Here is a 17,941-nt window from a genome sequence, read left to right as displayed (position 1 = left end):
CTCCAGGTTTTTCATTCACTTTAGGAACTAGGTCCATTCTATATGACTCTCCCCAAAATCCCACTAAAATTTTTGAGAATCTGTCTAATGGACTCATTTCAGTAGCTTTCCGGCTGTGTCTCTTGAAGCCCTGTGGACATACTTGAGGACTTCTGAAGGGAACAAAAGGAAGCTGAGTGCCCATTTTAACCGTGAGTTTTGTATTGTCTGTATTAGGATTCTATATAATATTTATTTGGAAGAAAAGAAGCTAGTAAACATCAATCAATGAGATGCCTTTCCTAAATCCTTAAGACCCTCCATTACTTTCTACCCCCTTACCCAGCTAAATGTTCTTCAGGACACTTACCCAACTGATCAACTCTTTGGCCAGTTACTGGCTCTGTACCCACCAGAGTGTCATTCCCATGGGTGGGAGACTTTGTTTTGCTCTGTGATCTCATCATATGAGAGTGCCAAAGACAGAGTGGATGTTCATGTTCATGTTCATGTTCTTCAATGAAAGAATGAACAATATTATACTCAGTGGCTAGTGCTCTTAGTGGCACCCTCATCCCATCTTTATCTGTTGTTCTACCTCCGCTCACAGATTGCATAAAGAAGAGGGAAGGAGATAGCCAGGGTGCATTGCCTCAGCAGAAGTTTAACACCTCCCTCTTTGCCCCCCATAAATAAGCATTCTATGTGGGAATCAGTCTGAAATAGCTTGATAGTGGTGCATTTTGAGAATTATGGTTTTATATGTATTTCATCCTTTCAGAGCATCAGAGTCAGGTCCTGGAAATAAAATTTGATTACATTTTAGCTTAACAGACTCACATCAGATAAAAGCTTCCTAGACAGGAAAATTGATCCAGAAGCTGAAATACCAACTCCTCTCCAATAGAATATTTGAGAATAAAATTCAGTCAGCACCCTAGTGGAGAGTTCAGGGCCAAGGGCAGTCCACACACCTTGAATTTTAGTAAACATTGAGTCCAGATGGATATCTTTTCTATTGAATAAGTCAACAGAAAACATTTCATCATGGGTTCTTATGAAATCCTCCTGCCAAAGAAAGGAGAGGGAACATCTTCTTGAGTATTCAGATGGAGACTACAGTCTGGGACAACTTCTTGCCGAAGTACAAGAACATTCCAGGGAATATCTGCATAACAGGATGCAGGAAGACCTGGCCTAAATGATGAAGGGATAGACATTTATAACAGGAAAAGCTGCCTCCATGAAAATATAAGGGGATGAGACAAGAAAGCAGTTGGGTAAATTAAGGAACCATTGCAAAATAATTTTTTTTTTTTTTTTTTTTTTTTTTTACCATTGCAAAATAATTAAAGATGCAATGGCTGAATCACTATCCACACAGAAGGCAGTAAACTACAGGGTGGGCAGAAAGCAATGGGCCATTGAAGTAGAGTGCAAATGTTATCATGTCTTCCAAAATGCAGAGGAAAAGTACAAGGACTTTTAACCAAGATGATGTGGACTGGATAATAGCTCCTGAAGCTAACAAAGAGAGACAACCTCAGAATTACAGATATTCTCAAGGAGGAAACAAAACAGTGGAAATAATTGAAGATCTGCTTGAACCAATCTTTCTGAGTTTGTTCCAAGGAGGACATTTTCACCATATTTTAGGAAAAGGCAACAAAAGATCTCTTTTCTTCTCCTTGCTGCTCTTAATTTTGGAGTGGTGATCAGTGAGGCAGGCAGTAGCAAGAAATGAGGTCCATGTCCTCAGGATTTTTGGTGGTGTCTTAAAACAGAAGTGCCTGATAGACAGGGCATACATGTCTTCTACAGTATTTCTAGAAAAATCCATGTTGGTAGCTCCTTGTTACCTTTAAACTAGTGTAGTTTGGGCCGGCCTGGTCAGTGGCTGTGAATTTTAAGAGATCTGTATTAGTCAGAGTTCTCCAGAGAAGTAGAACCAATAGAGTAGAATGTGTATTCTGCAGAGTGAGTCAGCAGGATGGAGACCAAGAGAGCTGATGTGTGATTCTGCTCTACACCTGAAGATCTGATGGAGTAGTCCTAGCCCAACGGTCAACAGACTGACAAGCTCATGATCCAGTTAATATTTGAGTTCTGGCCTGAAGGCAAGAAAATGCCATCGTCCCAGTTTGAAGACAAGTGGGCTTTCTTACTCATTAGAGAGTTGGCCTTAGTGTTCTGTTTAGGCTTTAAGCGATTGGCCAAGGTCCATCCCTATACTAGAGGCAATCTGCTTTACTCAGTCTACTGATTTAAATGTTTTTCTCATCCAAAAAACCCTTCACAGAAACACCTGGAATAATATTTGGGCACTTCCCCAGTCAAGTTGATGTATAAAATTAATCATGAAACTCTTGCCTGTCTCCGATCACATATGCCAATTTTTTATATCTTTTACCCTCTATGATTGGGGGAAGGGAGGAGACCAGAGTGAACATGGAATAGTCCAGAAGCACAGCATCTCTTCTATGTTTAATAGGACTACTTTTGGGCCCTGGGCAGGGGTCTCAGAGACAGAAACCCACACTAATCATAAGGAAAAGTGTCTTTGTAAGAATTGAAGCACAAGAACATACCTTATACCCCAATTGGGGTGGGTCCTGATTGACAGAGTACTTTTGGGAGGTGGGGAATTAGCTGCTAACAAAGCAGCAAATCTTCCATGTCAAAGAAATACTACTCACATAGACCAGTGGTTCTTAACTTTGCACACCAAAACCCCCTGGGAGCTTTAAGAAATATGGATGCCTGGATCCCACCTAGAAATTCAGAATCAATTAGTCTGGATATGGCCTGGACATTGGGATTTAAAATAAAATATATATAGTAGTATTTACTTTTTTGGGGATATACGTTCTTATGAGTTTAACACATGTATAATAGACTCTTCTAACACCCATCACAATCAGTATACAGAACAATTCTAACAAATTGTTAGACAAGACAAGAAAGACGCTGGGTAGATTAAATTGTCCTGGTTCAATCTTTGAGATGAGACCCCAATTTGTCCTGGTTCAATCTTTGAAATCAGACCCCCCCCAACTCCACCTCCAGGCTCAGACTCTGGCTACTATGGATCTGTTCTTTGTCCCTATAGCCCCACCTTTTAAGAACCTCATGTAAATGGAATTATATGTATGTCATTTTTAGAACATTGGGATTTTAAAAAGATCTCCACATGACTCTAATGTGCTGCCAAGGTCGAGAACCACCGACATAGCCTGTATGGTTTATTCCTTCAGTAAGTGTGAAGGCTGCTTCCTTCTTAACTGAATGAGCAGGGACTTGGGATGGAGATCCTAAGAATATTCCAACACAAAATCCAAAAAGGCTTCCCAAAATCATTTTTAGAGGAAAACAGGTGATGCAAATTATCGAAAAGCTAGTCCAGATAAAAAAAATATCCTAAAATGGGATTGTTCTAGGAGCTTAAAAATAGGGAACAAGACTTTCTTGGCAAAGAGCAGCATCGGATGACATGCGAGAGCTCTGTCTCCTCTAATGGCCATACTTGAGGGTTTGCACATAGGGGAGGAAATAAGACACCATTCATTCAGTCCAAATGAGTAAATTATGATTGCCGCCAGATGTCCTCAGGCAAAAACGGAATTTCAAGCAAACGATAAAGCCTGTGTCGTTTTTTGTGGCACTTCTTTGTGAGATTGTCGCTGAACTACGATTATTACAACAGCGAGGTTCTAATTAAGGCACTGTGTACCCTGAGCCAATTCACCACGGGGGATATCTCAGATGGCTTCGAGGATAAAACTTATTGGTTTTTAGTGCATTCCTCTGTGTCAGGGGTTCAGGAAAGTGTTCCCCTGGAGGAATGACAGCATCCACCCGCTCCTTTATAAGCTAGTTGTGAAGGCAGGATTGCCTGCCTTCCTTGGACTATGACCCTATGTTCTTTTTTTATTTTTTTTTAAGATTTATTTATTTATGATAGACATAGAGACAGAGAGAGAGGAAGAGACACAGGAGGAGGGAGAAGCAGGCTCCATGCCGGGAGCCCGACATGGGACTCGATCCCGGGACTCCAGGATCGCGCCCTGGGCCGAAGGCAGGCGCTGAGCCGCTGAGCCCCTGAGCCACCCAGGGATCCCCCGACCCTATGTTCTTTATGCACCTTCCTCTCTTATTATTAAACCCTATCCTCAGGGAGCACCAGGAAGGGCATTGAAATTTAGACCTGAGTGGAGGGTAACTTTGAGGAGGCCCCTCGAGCCCATCAGCGTCCACCACACCATATGCAAATGTATTTTGGGGCGAATTTATAGTTGAGTATTTCCTAATGGAAGTAGAAGCCTCTCTGGGTAATGCTGGGAGGCCAGGAAGAAGAAAATTAAGCTTCATAATTTAATGTAACTGCCTCTTTTGGTTTTGTGAATTATATCAAGGGAGTCAGTGATATTGTAGATTTGAATTCACCTAAAAATAGCCAGACTGCAGACCTGAGACTGCAGAAGGTATTCTTCTGGCAACAGGGATACTAGTCTCTTGATAATAGAATAACTTGTAGACACTGTGTTTATTGAGAACAAATTGTGGTTTTCACCAAAAGTTTATGAGGGCTGGGAGCTTACTTGCTCCATTAAAGTCCTGACTTCAAGTCCTGAGACTCTGCATTTGAAGGCAAAGAACTCTTACTGTATTATTGTTGGTCCATTAAAAAATACATTTCTTTTTTTTTTCTCTGTGTGGGTCTCCCATTGGACTGAAGTTCAGGCTGGATGATTTTTAATTCATTTCCTTCTCAGTCAATATAATGGGCAAGTGTTGGGCAATGAAACAATAATTGAAATGGTCATCACCATCTGGATTGTTTTAACAAAAGTCAATCACATACTGTCTGGATGCTAGGGATCTGTTTGGTGGCTTAGCTATCGCCTCACTGCCAACAGTAGGTCTGGGCAGATACAGGTTCAGTTCAGTAGCCTGGGACCTCAGGGTTTTCCTCCTTCTGAGGTCTGTACTCTTGTGTATCAAGAAGCAGGTGATGGGTGCCCGGGTGGCTCAGTGGTTGATCATCTGCCTTTGGCTCAGGATGTGATCCTGGGGTCCTGGGATCAAGTCCTGCATTGGGATCCTCACAGGAAGCCTGCTTATGCCTCTTCCTATGTCTCTGTCTTTGTCTCTCTCTCTGTGTCTCTCATGAGTGAATAAATAAAATCTTAAAAAAAAAAAAAAAAAAGAAGAAGCAGTGGTGTTGCAGCCCTCTATTGTCGATGGATGATAATGGTAAAGGCCTCAGATCAAAAGCCAGAGTGGGAAGAAGTGAATCTGATGTTCTCAAACAAGATTTAGAGTTTCCCAGCACAGACACTTTTGGCATTTTGTGCAGAAATCTCTCATGGATTGCAAGATATTGGCATACTTGACCCCAACCCACTAAATGCCACTCCAAGTCATCTTGAGAGCTCACACCTAACAAACAGTTAGCTAGCCAAAAACCCAATCAACAAATCCTGCTTCCATACACTTCCCAAATGCCTCAAGTGGGGAGTACTGAATATTAGAGAGAATTTCTGGAAAAGAAGACTATAGGGAATGATCCAAAATGATGAAAGTCTTTGTTTTCTTTTAAAGAGGTTGTTTTAATTTATTACAAAAGTTATTAAAAATTTAAGCAATATAAGAGTGTATAAAGTAAAAAGAAAATGTCTATAATACCCCTGATGACACATTTTAAAAAGATTTATTTATTTTGAGAGACAGAGCTTGGGCCCATGCAAGCAGGGGAGAAGGGCAGAGGGAGAAGGAGAGAGAGAATCTCAAGGAGAGAGAGAATCTCCATCTAAATCATCCAGCCTGAACTTCAGATTTTGTGTTGAGTGCGGAGCCCAATGCAGAGCCCAATGTCACGACCCTGAGTTAATGACCTGAGCTAAAAACTAAAAACAAGAGTCAGACATTCAACCTACTGAGCTACACAGGTGCCCCCTGATAATACATTTTTAGTAGTAAACAGTTAAAGACATGTCTATATGTGGACACAGCAATATTGTTTCAAGGAATCTGTTCCTTAGAAATGATATCACTGTTATGTAAAGATATATATATATATATATGAATGTTTGTGGCAGATTTACTTTAAAAGCAATGGAAAACAACCTGCATGTTCACTTATAGGAGAGTTGTTGAATAAGTTATGTTATGTACCATTAAAAGTGGCCAAAGTAGATCTAGCTATCATAATTCATCCCAGATACATTATTCATTCCAAATGTATTATTAAATGAGAAAGCAGGATATAAATAATTTTGAATAGCAGGATTCCTTTTTCATTAAAAAAATGTGTGTATGTATGTGTATGTGTATGTGTATGTGTGTATCTGTATATGTGTATGGTTTAGACCCAGGAAAGAGATGTAGTGAATGGGCATTCTTTGGGGATGGGATTAGATGGGGGGAGAGAACTTGAGGGAGAAAGATGACTTTCTTCCTTGACATAATTTTAAAAATTATATTGCTGACTTTCAAATTTTTGTGACTTAAAAATGTTTTAGTAACACTTTTTGTTAAATTAATTTGGCCCTTTAAAATTATGAAATAGCATAGGAAGATCAAGCAGTTATAAAGCAGTCGAATATATTTGATGCATAGTAGACAATCAGTGGCATTTAGTGAAGTAAATTGGAAACGACAAATCAAACTGTGAATTTCACCTGGAGTTCTTAAAAGAGTAAAAAAAAAAAAAAAAAAAAAAAGGCTTTCCAATTTGAGATAATTGTAGGTTCACATGTAGAAAGCATCTCATGTGTCCTACCCAGTTTCCCTGGTGGTAACATCAAGCAGAACTATGGTACAATATCATAACTTGCATATTGACATTGATAAAATACATGAACCTTAGATTTTCCCAGTTTTGCTTGTACTCATTTCATACTGTGCATTTGTATCACATGTGGAGATTTTGTATCCATGACTTCCAGTCAAGATACTGAAGAATTCATCACCATGAAGATCTTTTCGCTGCCCTTTATAATCACATGAATGTTCATAGCAATTTTATTCATAATACTGCCAAACTGGAAAGAATCCAGCCATCCTTCCAGGTGGCTAAACAAACTGTGGTACCTCCATCCATATTCCTCAACAAGAAAAAGGAATAAATTCTTGATGCACATAGCAACTTGGAAGAAACTCAATGGAGTTCTGCTGAGGGAATAAAGGCTAATCCCCAAATGTTCCCTACTCTATGCTTCCATCTCTGTAACATTCTTAAAATGACAAAATTATAGAGACAGAGAACAGATTACTGGTTGTCAGGGGTTAGGGATGGGGTGGGTAACAATCGAGACACATTGTGGTCACAAAAGAGCAAGATGAAGGATCCTGGTGGTAGTGGAACTGTTTTTAAGTACTTTTCTTAAAAAAAAATTGTAATATATCCTTTTTTAAAACAGAAGTAGGATCATTTTATATATACTTTTTTGAAATTAAGTTTTTTTCCATTTAATACACACTACCTATCTTTTCATAATGCAGGGGTATCTCATTTTAAAAAATAGTTACATATCATTTATAGGATAGATGTATCATAATTTTTAACTGGTCTCCTATTAATAGATTAGAAGGTTGTTCTCTATTGCAAATAGTGATACACATTTTAACAGTAAACTGTTATATAAAAATGTGTTTCAATAAGCATCTCTGTAGATACAGCTTCATGTGCTAGTATGACTTTGTAGAACAAATGCATAGAAGTGAAATTGTTTGGCCTGAAGCACATTTTAAATGTTGATATAGATTTGCCAAATCATTCTTTAAGGTATACTAATTTATACTCCCCTGTCTATTTCCATGTACTTACATATGAATTTTAAAAGGATAAAGGCTTGTTGGCCTACAGAAGTAGTAAAATCTGTTCAGAAATAGAAGCATGAGAGGGGTCAGGTTCTGTTACACCCAGGCCCATTCAATCAATAGGATCTCTGCCCAGCTTCGAGATCAAGGCCCATGGAAGCACCTCCAACTTTAAGAATGATCCAAATTATTTGTAGATTTGTATGAGGGTTTTCCAGAAAAAAATAGAACTGATAGGATGGAGGTACACACACGCAGAGAGAGAAGGGAGAGATTTACTATGAAGAATTGGCTCATGTCAGTACGGAGATTGAGAAGTCCCATAATCTGCTGTCTGCAAGCTGGAGACCCAGGAGAGTTGGTGGTGTATGTGAGTCTGATTCTGAAGGCCTGAGAACCAGGGGAACTGTTGGTATAAGTCCCAAGTGCGGCCCAGGAGGAGATCTATGTCCAGTTTGAGCAGTCGGGGGAGGGAATGAATTCTCTGTTCTGCCTTTTTGTTCTATTTGGGCCTTCAATGGATTGAGTGAGGCCTGCCCACATGGGGGAGGGCAATCTTCTTTAATCAGTTTACCAATTCAAATGCTAATCTTTTCTGGAAACACCCTCAGAGACATAACCCAGAATAATGTTTAGCCATATAACAGAGCACCCCCGGATTCGGTCAAATTGACACATAAAATGAATCATCACAAGGCCTATACTTGCCAAACCAGGAAAGTCTCAGTCCATCCCAACACAGAGAGAGGGCAGCACATTGAATGGCTCAGGACAATGGCTGGTCCATGTAATTTCCCAGAATAACTGCATGCTTGCTTTTGTCTTCTGCTTTGTGTTCAACTCCTGGCTCTCAGAGCCCTGACTCCATGGGAACTCAGTGTCTGAGGTTTTTCCTTTCAGTTGTGACGGCTTCTCCCGATTTCCCTCTTTGATTGACTTGACCAGTCTTTGGCCAAGTTTTGTGAGTCCACCTTACTGTGGTATCCCTGGAGCCTTGTAGGAGTGACTCACTCTAGATGCAGTTGAGCACAATGCTTAGGAGCACAGACTTTGGTGCTAGACCTGTCCAAGCTCGAGTCTCAGGGTTTTTCAGAGCACTGATTCCAAGTATCTAGAACCAGTATCTCACTGCTCTGGCTCCTTATGTGGCTGCTGCACTGCTGCCTCACTTCTTTTGCTGGGAAGCCCTGTCTCTGTTTGTGACTACCATGGACTCCCTCACACTCTGGCCTGTGCAAGGAGGAGCACCTCCTCTGTTTCCCCCCAGCATAACTCTAGCCAAGCTATGCTATGATCCTCGCAGGCCTGGCCCTGGTGTGTCCATATCTCCTGAGGAGACCAAGTCTTCCCAGGGCTGCACTGCTGATAAGCAAATACCTGGAAAAAGATGACACACACATCCCTCAAGAGCAAAAAAAAATTTTTTATTTAAGGATTTGAGAGTCAAAATAAAAATTTAAGGATAACTTTTGTAGATTTCACAGATGCAAGCATGATTAGGCTCCCAAAGAACCTAAGTGAACTTACTAAATAGAACACTTAACCCTGAGCCTAGATCACCTCCATGTGAATTATTTCCTGCATCTGCAGAAAACATCTCCATAACTTAACAGGGCTCACAAAGTGGTCTCTTCCAGAACAAAGAGAAGTTCTATCTTGAAGAGAATTTTGTTCTTCACCATAACGTGCAAATACTTCTTGCAACATTGCAAATGCCAGCTTTGGGCCTTGGATAATTCAGAGCTGCCATTGTAGGGACCTATGCTGACCGTCTTTGGGCCCCTTGGAGGAGGCACACTCAGGCACTGAGTGATGTAAGCTATTTTCTGCCGCATGAGACCTTCCTAACAATCTTGAGAGATGAGGAGACCAGGAGTTACATTTTCCAGATGAAGAACTTTAGAGAAGCTAAATGACCGCACAGCTATATATAGTTGAACTGTGACTGGATTCTAGACTTTTGAGTCCCAATCTCAAAATTCACATCATAAATAGAGGTGATATCTACTGAACCCCCAAAAGGCCATCTTGAAGGCCAATCTTCTCAGCTTGTTAATAGTCTTTCAATACATTTCAAGTTTGGTAGAGTTGATTTCTTCTACTTGTGGTCAAGAATTCTGTGTGCTACTTAATATTTTCTAGCACATGCTGAGCTCAGTTAAGATGTACTGACTGTACTTGGACTTGAGTCAAATGATCTAACCCTCTGTTGGGAGCTTGAAGTCAAATGGTGGAGGTCACTGAAAACCAGGCTAAAGAGCTTGCAAACTAAGAATGTTTGAACCATGGAATAGTAATCATTTGAAAGTGAGAGACTCAAGCAATTAACTCATTCAAATTTAAAATTTATTTTAAAATTTATTTTAAGGTTTTTTATTTATTAGAGACAGAGAGAGCAGCGGGGAGGGGCAGAAAGAGAGGGAGGAGACTTCCGGCTGAGCAGGGAGCCAGATGTGGGGCTCCATCCTGGGGCCCTGGGATCATGACCTGAGCTGAAGGCAGGTGCTTAATCGACTGAGCCACCCAGGTACCCCTTCAATTTATTTAAGTAGATTTTTTTCTAGAGTTGATGGCATGCCTGGACATGTGTTCACATAGGCTGTATGTTCAAGCCTTTATACCACATTCCTCCCTGCAAGAGAATTGGACAACCAGAGGTGGGAGGATGCCGATTATTAAGCTTCAGAAACTTATGTTTGCATGTTTGAATCTGGAGATCAGAATTGGATATCTGGTTGGCCAAGTCCTGAGGGCTCCTCAAGGTCAGGTCTGGGATTTGATTTTTACCCTCCTTCCAAGCTGAGAACTTTGCCTGCTACTGTTTTGTGGAATCTGGCAGAAGAATCAAATCCCTTGAGTCAGAGATAAAGGGCTTTGTTATTCCTGACACATACTGATACTCAAAAATATTATTTCTTGTTCATTTAAAATTCAAATTTAACTGGGCACCCTGTACTGTTTTTTGCTAAATCTGGCAAGTTTCAGCACAGCACATTGCATGAACATCAGCAGATTTGTGTTTGTTGGTGGTCAAAGCCTTGCATCCCTGGCATGCCCAGCCAACCACGCAGGAACACAGGAGACCCATGGGGGCAGTGGCAGCTGCATTGGCAGGTGGCTGAGGAACTGTAGGCATCTGCATGCTCCACAGCAGAAGTGTTTTTCAGTCATATTGGTGGGTGTGCGGGCTCCTGGCGACCTGAGCCAGCAGCATGTTTCCTCTCACAGCAGTGGCCATGTCTCAAGTAGCTGAGAGCCAAGTGTGGGCCTGAGGTTTTAAGGCCAGCTCTCTGATATTTGGGTAATAATTCTTTTTTCTTTTGCTCTCCTAGCCTTTCCCCACAGTCTTTTTTCTTTTGCCTTTGCAGCCACTATAGCACATTTAAAGCTAGCTCCCTGCATTAGATTTCTCTTTGAATTATTATTTATTTCTTTTTAAAAAGATTTTATTTATTTACTCATGAGACACACACACACAGAGGCAAAGACACAAGCAGAGGGAGAAGCAGGCTCCCTATGGGGAGCCTGAAGCAAAACTTGATCCCAAGACCCCGATCATGACCCGAGCCAGAGGCAAGATGCTGAACCACTGAGCCACCCAGGCCCTCTTTGGATTATGTAGAGTGATGCATATTTTCCTGGCTGGACATTGACAGATATACCTATGCCGGCATACTCTTACTTAATAAGACTGTGAGTATAGCCCAGTGCTCAGCATGTCATGGATGAATAAGAAATACACTTAAAATGAATTAAATTATTGCTGGAGATTCATAGGTACAGATACAGGGTAACATTATCCTAAAATAAATGGGAATCAAAAGCACTGGGGGATGTCACAGGAAAACCTTTTCAAGCCAGGTATAAAAAATGATGGTGTTCGAGAAGACATTATGTGTATAGTTTAGAAGTGTAGGCAGTGGAAGATAAGTTATTGGACTGTAAAAGTTTATTTTATTTTTAGTGCACTTTCATTCATAGTATTAATCACAGCATCAAAGTGTTATTCTCTTTTATAAATCTCCCCAAATGATGAAGTGAAATACAATATCACATTCACAGAAGAAAAGTATTTTAGTAGCGTGAGTATAAAAGTAAAATTGGATATTCTGCATTCATTGATTCAATATTTATTATGTGCTATGTGCAAAGTACAGGGTTTTAGGTATGTATTAAGTGACCTTTCAGATATAGTATGTCAGTGTACATGTAATGATTCTCAAGGGAATCTTAAGACATTCTTCTTGGAAGTGACGAGCTTGGTTTCTCAGCTTCTGTCAAACATAAATTGTCAGAACTGATTGAATGTGGGATGTGGGTTGAGAAGATTAGAGGCCAACTGGTATTTACATTATTATTTGGTTTGCTAATAAATATTGTTTTATTTCATTGCTCCTGTGTCAGGAGCCACTAGAAGAAGAACACTGCCTTTAATTACAAAAAGAAGATCCTGGAAAAATGTCTCACTCAAACTGTAGCTGGAGAGAACCTGCAGAAAGATTTAATGATTCCAAGTTGCTGAGTCTCTGATTTTAGGGATCAGTGGTTCAATGCTCATCCACAGAGTTGGGGCTAATTGCTACTCTTGTGTATCTCCCCATGATGGTTAATTTTATGTGTCAATTTGACTGGGCCATGGAATGCACAGATATTTGGTCAAACATGATTCTGGGTCTGCCTGTGAGGGTGTTTTTGGATGAGATTTACATTTGAATTGGTAGACTGAGTAAAGCAGATTGCTCTCCCCAGTGTGGGTGGGCCATATCCAATTAGTTGAAGACTTGAATAGAACAAAAGGGCTGAGTAGGAGGGGACTCCTTCTTCCTGAGTGCTTGAACTGGGATTTTAGCCTTTTCCAGCCTTTAGACTCAAACTGAAATATCAATTCTTCTCCAGCTTGCCTTGCCTGCTGCAGATATTGTGACTTCTCAGCCTCAATAAATTCTCTCTGTAAACACACATACACATGTACACACACACACACACACACACACACACATTGTATTGGCTCTGCGTCTTTGGGGAACTCTGACTAACATACTCTCTAAGTTGAAGTAACAAAGGTTCCTGTGGGGAAGGGATGCAAGGAATTTAAGAAAAAAGTTATTCTACCTTAAAGAACTTAAACTATGGGAGACAAAGAAATACAGAAAGTTAAATAACATAATTCAAGTAATTGCTCAAATATTAGCATAAAAGATGTCAAAATGCAGTGCAAGTGTCCCTCAAATGGAAGATACAAACGATAAATGCTTATCCTTCATGCAGACATCATCAGAGAAGACTTTTTGGAGAGTTGAGGTTGAAGATGTGTCAAACGGATGAGAAAAATAAGAGAAGGATTTCTAAGTGTGGATATGGGAGAGAAAATTGTAGCTTGGTACTGAGTAGAAAATTCTGGTAGAAATGTCAACTTGAGGTAGAGGGAAAGGAGACATAAGACTGAAATGCAGGCTGAGGAGATTGCAGGGGGCACTGAAAACTGGGCTAATGAGTCTACAATTAAATTAATAAGTTATGCATTGCTAATGAAGATTTGCCAAATCATCCTTGAGAAGAATCATTTGGTGGGTATAGTAGGTTGAATGGTATCCCCCCAAAGGATATGTCCACCCAGAACTTCAAAGTATAACCATCTTATTTGGAATAAAGATATTTGCAGATGTTATTAAGTTAAGGATCTTGAGGTGAGATCATCCTGGATTAGTTTGGAACCTGAATCCAATGACAAGACTCCTTATAAGAGACAAGAAAGAAGGAGACACTGAGAGATACAGAGAATGCCACATGAAGATGGAAGCAGATATTGGGTGATGCAGCTATAAACCGGGGAATATCTTGCAATTACTAGAATCTAGCAAAAAGTCATGAAACAGATTCTCCCCCAAAGCCTCCAGAAGGAATCAACCTTGCCCACACATTAATTTTGGACTTCTAACCTCCAGAACTGTGACAGAATAAATTCCTATTATTCTAAGTCTCCAAGTTTGTGGTAATTTGTTATAGCAGCCCTAGCAAACTAATGCAATGAGGATGTGTAGGTAGATTATAATGGGTAATGAGCCTAGAGATGGAGCAGCTAGCTAGTAGTAGTATATTTCAACAATTCAAGTTATTTCTATGAGCTCTACTTTGTCAACGCAGCGTGCCTGTGTTGATTTCTCATAAACTCTGTCTACATGACATGAATACTAAGTGGTTGAAAAAAATGAGTCCAAATTTATGTATCAGAAAATACATATCCTAATAGGAAATTTAAAAACATAATCAAATGTTTATAACTGTTGTGTGATGGTTAATTTTATTTGTCCACTTGAGTGGGTCATGGGCTGCCCAGATATCTGGTTAAACATTGTGTCATGGAGTGTCTGTGAGGGTGTTTCTGGAAGAGATTAGCATTTGGTGAACTGAGTAAAGCAGATGGTCCTTACCAGTGCAGGTGGGCATTATCCGATCTGTTGAGGGCCTGAATAGAATAAAAAGGCAGAGGAAGTTTGAATTCACTCTTTCTGCCTGATTGCTTGATCTGGGACATTGATCTTCTCCTGTGTCTATTCCCCTGGTGCTCAGGTCTTCAGATCCAGGCTGGGTATACAATTTCCACCTTGGACCTCTGGTACTTGGACCTATGAACAACACCACCAACCTTCCTGGGTCTCAGGCTTGTGGATGGCAGACTATGGGACTTCTCAGACTCCATAACTGTGTGAGTCATACCTCATAATGAATCTCTTTATAATAAATATAGTAAATCTTTATATATGTAGGTCCTATTGGCCTGTTTCCCTGGAGAACCATGACTAATACAGTTGTGTTTAAATAAATTTCATGAGATAATTTCTAAAATGGATGAATCCTTAAGGACACACTCCTACAAGTTTACTTATTTTCCCCCCTCCTCCTTTTTAGTGCAGCCCATCTCCATCATCATTCTGGAGGTATTTGCTGAATTAGGATGAGTTACGCAGGAGCCTCCACGGGCTAGGCTGAGGGGATTCAATTCTATAAATGAAGATGGCTCAGGAAAATGATGATACTGATGACATCCACAGCAACTATGGTTTTGAGGATTAGGAAATGTTGTAGACATTTACAGGCATCAGTTCATTTCATTCCCCCCAGTGACTTCCATCTTATCACATAAGAAGTTACCCAGGCTTTGAGAGATTAAGGAATTGGTCAAGATCACAGAACTGGTCAGTGACTGCCTGAGCTAGAATCTAAGTTTGTTCAGCTCTAAAGGATTATTGAACTCTTCGCCAATCTCCTCTGTAAGTAATCATATAATCATGGAATTGTAGAACATTAATGCTGGAATTGCTATTAGAGATCATCTAATTTAGGGGTGAGGTTTGCTTACATACTAAGGCCTTAGAGTGTGGTTTTATCTGACCTGGGACCTGGATCTAGGGCTTACCAATAAAGACATTTTCTGCAGTACTTTCGCTGTACAAAGGGAAAGATGGTATGGCATGGAGAGTATTTGATGGCATTCAGTTTTCTTTTAAGAGCAAAGAGCTTTCTAGGAAAAAAAAATAGCAGTAATGCAAAGGTCAAGGCTGATGTCTTGTGGGAAGAGTAGGGCAGATTGATTTATGGGGATTGGAACAGAAAATGTGGTTTAAGAATGACAAAGAGGAATAAAATAACATGGCTTGGCTAGGCAGGTATTCTGATGCTTGTTTATATGATCCTGGTTAGGGAAGGCTTAAGAAAATGCCATTTAAGGGAACTGAGGCTGTCATTTGCAATAAGGTGAGAAAATTTTAAAGCCATAATGAAAAAGAAATTAGAAATTCTTTGGTTAGTGTTAAAACTGCAACCCCACTTCATTTATTCTTCTGGTTAACAGATATTTTGAGTTATTGCTACGTGCCAGGCACTGCACCAGCCACATGGATGCCACCGGAATTCTGGCAGAAATGGTCCCCACCCACATGGAATTCAGTCCAGTCAAAGAGACAGATATTGGCCAAATAATTACAAATTAGTTATGTAATTATTATTTAATAAGTGCTACCAAAAAGTATGGGATACTGCAAAGCTCTACAAAGAGGATCTGACTTAGTCGTGGATCTAGTGGTGCTTAAACTGAGATCCAAAGGATGAGTAGAAAGAGACTGAGTGGACAGGGAAGAACCTTCCAGATCCAGGTGCAGGAAGTAGGTAAGTCAAGAAGCTGTAAGGCAGAGTGAAAGGAGAGCAGTGAGGGGAAGTGAAAGAGAGGCCTGCTCAGCCAGGGACTTGTTAAGATTCTGGATTTTTCCTTGAGAGCCATGAGAAGTTGTTGGAGGGTTTCAAGCGGGGAGTGACATAATTGATTTGGCAGGAGACCAGAGAGGGATTTGGGCCAAATCCTTGTTAGTAATGATTAGTTGTCACTTGCCTGGCCTTGCTCTTCTTGCCTAAATGGCTTAGAAACCCAGCAGGAATAGTTGTGGGTAAAAATAAGATGCCAGATTTTTGGATCCTGACTCCCCTCCTCAGAATCCTTTTTTTTTTTTTTTAATTTCTTTATTTATTCATGAGAGACACACAGAGAGAGAGAGAGGCAGAGACAGGTCAGGGGGAGAAGTAGGCTCCCTGCGAGGAGCCTGATGCAGGACTCAATCCCATGACCCTGGGATTACGACCTGAGCCAAAGGTAGATGCTCAACCATTGAGCCACCCAGGCGTCCCCCTCCTCAGAATCCTAACCTTACACTGCTGGGGGACTGGGGCATCTGCATAGGGCTTTGCCTTGTTCTTTCAGATCCTGCTAGTGTGGGACCAGATGATCTTGTCTGTGCTGAATTCTCATTGGCAGAGAGCAAGCACATATGGTGGGGGAAGTTCTTAAAGGATAAAGTTGTGTAGTTGGCGATGGGCAATCAGTTCTAGAGCTGGAGCAGAGTCAGTCTGGCCAGTCATCTTCTGAAGGCCATTTCCATACTGCAGCAGGTGAGCTCTGGCCCTGCAGAAAACAGGGATTCAATTCAAAGGCCACAGTGGACTCAGCTCAAAAAATCTCCAGGGTGTAGGGTTTGAAGGTTGGATATGGCTTGGCATTTATTGCTCTCATCTCTTTATTCCTCTTTATCCTGCCCCTTAACCCAGCTGACAGTTCCTTAACCTGGGTAAACAGAAAGAAGGATTTAAGGGGTACTACTGCAGTCCAGAAATGTTGAAAAATAAATGCTTGTATTTCCAATGTGCTAGTATTGTCTATCCTAGGACTCAAACTCAGAGTTTGAGGGTTTTTTGTTGTTGTTGTTGTTGTTTTATTTTTATTATTTATTTTATTTTATTTTATTTTATTTTATTTTATTTTATTTTATTTGCATTTCCTTGTCCTCAGAAACAATTTTTAGGTGCAATATTTGCTGAAAAGCCCAGTATCATCATGGCTTCCCTGAGTCATTGAACATCCTTTGTGCCCTAAATGTATGCATAGGTAAGGGGCATTCCCCTGGCTCACTCTGCAGCCACCATGGTGCTTTTTAAAGTCTTCTCCATGTGTCCCTCACAAACCCCAGAATAACCTCATGTATCGGGACAGGGATTTCTAGAGGGTCATGATATAGATAATAGATCCTCAAGCACAGGCTTGGTTGCACTTGGGACAGAAAGAGCATATAGCTTAGACAACCTTGGTATTTGTTATCTACTTAGAGATATATCTGGAAAGACAGCTAACACTCATGTAGTGCCTTTTCTGTTTCAGGCCACCTATGTGTCTAAGCTGTAAATATATTTTGGCTCATGTAAACCCTACAATAGCCCTGCTAAATAGATGCTATTGTCACTCTCATTTTACGAATGAGGAAACTAAGGCACAGAATGGAGTTTTCATTGCTAGTAAGAGGCAGAGCTAGGATTAGAATCTAGGCAGTCTGGTACCAAAATCCATGAGGTCAAACACTCTACTACATGCCTCTCTAGAATGAAGAGCAGGGGACTGACTGGGCTTCTGGTCATCCATTTGTAGAGTGTTTTTTTTTCTAAATGGCAGATGCTTTATGTCATATAGTCTGTCCAGCTTGCTATAACAAAATACTACAGACAGGTGGCTTATAAACAAGAGAAAGTTGTGAAGGCTGGAAGTTCTGAAGAAATGATGCTGACTTCTTGCTATGTCCTCACATGGTGGGAACAGGGAGAG

General features: G+C 40.6%; 1 long non-coding RNA gene across 2 annotated transcripts in view; it reads left to right on the top strand.

Annotated features, from left to right (window-relative positions):
• Positions 1-3,148: 3,148 nt before the first annotated feature.
• The window catches only part of LOC140615985 (uncharacterized), a 40,094-nt gene continuing 25,301 nt past the window's right edge, over positions 3,149-17,941 (top strand). For both annotated transcript variants that reach the window (XR_012016502.1, XR_012016501.1), the window contains exons 1-2: positions 3,149-3,232; positions 14,371-14,506. This is a non-coding gene — a long non-coding RNA (uncharacterized lncRNA). The remainder of the gene's footprint in view (positions 3,233-14,370; positions 14,507-17,941) is intronic.

This window comes from Canis lupus, chromosome 24, assembly GCF_048164855.1.
Source record: "Canis lupus baileyi chromosome 24, mCanLup2.hap1, whole genome shotgun sequence".
Classification (NCBI taxonomy): domain Eukaryota; kingdom Metazoa; phylum Chordata; class Mammalia; order Carnivora; family Canidae; genus Canis; species Canis lupus.
This window is presented reverse-complemented; position numbering and strand designations above follow the sequence as displayed.